Source organism: Rhincodon typus, chromosome 7 (genome assembly GCF_021869965.1).
Source record: "Rhincodon typus isolate 14 chromosome 7, sRhiTyp1.1, whole genome shotgun sequence".
Classification (NCBI taxonomy): Eukaryota; Metazoa; Chordata; class Chondrichthyes; order Orectolobiformes; family Rhincodontidae; genus Rhincodon; species Rhincodon typus.
The window spans coordinates 25,418,454-25,421,644 of NC_063338.1; the positions used below are offsets into that span (position 1 = coordinate 25,418,454).

Below are 3,191 nucleotides of genomic sequence, written 5' to 3' on the forward strand. Positions count from 1 at the left end.
TGGGGGCAGGTGTAGCACTTCCTGCGGTTGCAGGGAAAAGTGCCGGGTGTGGTGGGGCTGGAGGGGAGTGTGGAGCGGACAAGGGAGTCACGGAGAGAGTGGTCCACACCTCCTCCCTCACCCCCATCCCAGGCTCCAAGAAGACTTTCCACATCAAGCAGATGTTCACCTGCACATGTGCTAATGTGGTATACTGCATCCGCTGTACCCGTTATGCACAACGATGCCACCCGAAGGTTGCAGGAACAGCAACTCATATCCCGCTTGGGAACCCTGCAGCCCAATGGTATCAATGTGGATTTCACAAGCTTCAAAATCTCCCCTCCCCCTACCGCATCCCAAAACCAGCCCAGCTCGTCCCCGCCTCCCTAACCTTTTCTTCCTCCCACCTATCCCCTCCTCCCACCTCAAGCTGCACCCCCATTTCCTACCTACTAACCTCATCCCGCCCCCTTGACCTGTCCGTCCTCCCTGGACTGACCTATCTCCTCCATACCTCCCCACCTACACTCACCTTTACTGGCTCCATCCCCGCCTCTTTGACCTGTCTGTTTCCTCTCCATCTATCTTCTCCTCTATCCATCTTCTATCGCCTCCCCCTCTCTCCCTATTTATTTCAGAACCCCCTTCCCCTCCCGCATTTCTGATTAAGGGTCTAGGCCCGAAACGTCAGCCTTCCTGCTCCTATGATGCTGCTTGGCCTGCTGTGTTCATCCAGCCCTGCACCTTGTTACCTCAGATTTTCCAGCATCTGCAGTTCCTACTATCTCTGGTTCTTAATTGGGTTAGTTTATGTTACATAGGTCCCACCCATTCTATTGATGTCACATAAGGTCAGTGGGTGGAGACAAGGAGTTCTAACTTTCAGAGGGAGCAGATGTATCTGGACCAGCTCACTAAAGTCCCAGTAATTATGTCTGACAAAATATTGTACTTATTGCAATCGTGCAATAAATCTGCTTGTTACCCAAGAACAATGCCCCATCTCTTGATTCTCCACAGCGGTGCATCCTATACCACTAATCACTGGACAGACCCAAGACAAAAGAGGTAGTAGGGAACCACCTTAAACAATCACAAGTCATTTGGTAGCACTCTTGCCTCTGAATCAAAACATTTTGGTTTCAAGTGCCATTGCAGGCTTTGAGCACAAACATCAATGTTGACACTCCAGGATAGTTCCAAGGTACTTTCTTTGGAGCTACTGTCTTTCTATTGTAACATTAAACCAAAGCTCCATCTGCCTGATTGGATAGGTGTATAAGATCCCATTTAAGTATTTCAAAGAAGAGTAAGGGAGTTTATGTCCTGGCCTGTATTTCTTCCTCAATTAACTTTACAAAATAGACTGTGATCATTACTTGTTTGTGGGACATTACCATACACAAATTGGCTGCTCGGTTTCCTGTACTACATCAATGACAGCTCTACAAAAATGTATTGTAAAGTGGTTTCAAACATCAATGAAAAGCACTGTACAAATACAGATATGACACAGTGTGGAGCTGGAGGAACACAGCAGGCCAGGCAGCATCAGAGGAGCAGGAAAGTCAATGTTTTGGGTCAGCAGCCTTCTTCAGAAGGGTCCTGACCCGAAAGGTCAACTTTCCTGCTTCTCTGATGCTGCCTGGCCTGCTGTGTTTCTCCAGCTCCACACTGTGTTATCTCTGACTCCAGCATCTTGCTATCTCTCACCGTATAAATGCAGGTCCTTCTTTCCTGGTTTTAAAATTCAGACTGGCACACTGGGAAAGCAATCCAGTCAGTCCTTTTCATCTGCTTCATCCTTTGAGTTTATTTCCCTTAAGTGTCTGTCCAATGGTCTTTTAAAATCATTGACCATCTCCATTTCCAATGAGATGGAAATTCAAATCATTATCATTCACTGTATAAGAGATCTCTTCCTCAAATGCCCACCTTTTGTCTAAAGCCCTAAATCTGCATCCCATACTGTCCACGAACAGTGACAGCATTTCTACATCTTATCTAAATTTGTCATAATCTTGTACAATTCTAACCAATTTCCCCACCACCTCCTTTGCATCAAGATAAACACTGTGCCTCCAAGTTGTATGACAAAAGGAGGAGATCAATGTACCAAAGGCTACAGATGGGAAGAGTGACAAGGGATAATTTAACCTGACTGTTTTGGGGAGGGCGGATGAATAACACTTTTAACACTTTTTGGAGGATAAAAAAGGGTTGGAAGAGGGACAGTAGGTTGCTAAAGAAAGGGCTTACAAGCAACGTTTCCTCTAGCTGCACGTCTGGACACAGACAGCTATTCCATGCATACTGATTGGTATTGGCATGCCAATCGCACCTACAACATTCAGTTCCAGAAGTCTCTGCTGTACACGGGCCTCACAGAGCTGCAGCCCAAAAGAAAATTGGAGGGAATGCCGCTCACAAGTCTTTTATTTATGGGACAGCTCATGAAACCAGTTGGGTTGGGAGACCGTGGAGACCGGGGCATTGAATTTATTCAAGGTTGAGTTAACTAGATTTTTGATCAACAAGGAAGTCAAGGATGTTAGTGCACAAGACAGTGGAACTGAGACCACTATTAGATCAGCCAAGTTATTAAGAAATAGAGGATCAGGCTCAAAGGATTGAACAGCCTAGTCCTGCTCCTAAATTCCTAGTAGCCAAGGCCTGTAAGCAAATAGATACTATGGTATCATGTGAAAGTCTATAAGTGTTTTGTGCAATCATCTGATATTTATAATCCTTAGTATCTACAAGAATGGAAGAAAGTCTTGCTACAATTCTACATGTGAAACCACACCAAGGAACTTAGAAGAATGACATAAGATATTGAAATATACAATATTAGGAGCAAGTTGACACAGATGCTGAGAAAATATTCCCATCATGGGGGCTACCTAGAAGTGGGGGACAAAGAGCTCTCCACTTCAGATGGAGGAATTTCTCCTGTCATTAATCTTTAGCATTCTCCACCCTAGCTAGCCCTATGGTCTGGGTAATTGAATGTATTCAAGGCTGAGTCAGGTAGATTTCCATTTGTGTGGCACCATATGTCAAAGTGCCGTCAGGCCCGGTTTTACGTCGATAGTCGATGATGCGACTAATTCGTTTCTCTAATAAAGAGCTAGCACGGACTAGCTGGGCTGAATGGCCATGGGGGTGCGGGTCCCTGGTTTCATAAAGCGGGGGGGGGGGGGGGGGGG

At 45.8% G+C, this 3,191-nt stretch overlaps 1 protein-coding gene across 1 annotated transcript in view; it reads right to left on the reverse strand.

Moving 5' to 3' along the window:
- Positions 1–3,191, reverse strand: part of LOC125483480 (nmrA-like family domain-containing protein 1) — a 43,465-nt gene that overhangs the window by 39,995 nt on the left and 279 nt on the right. The window lies entirely within an intron of this gene.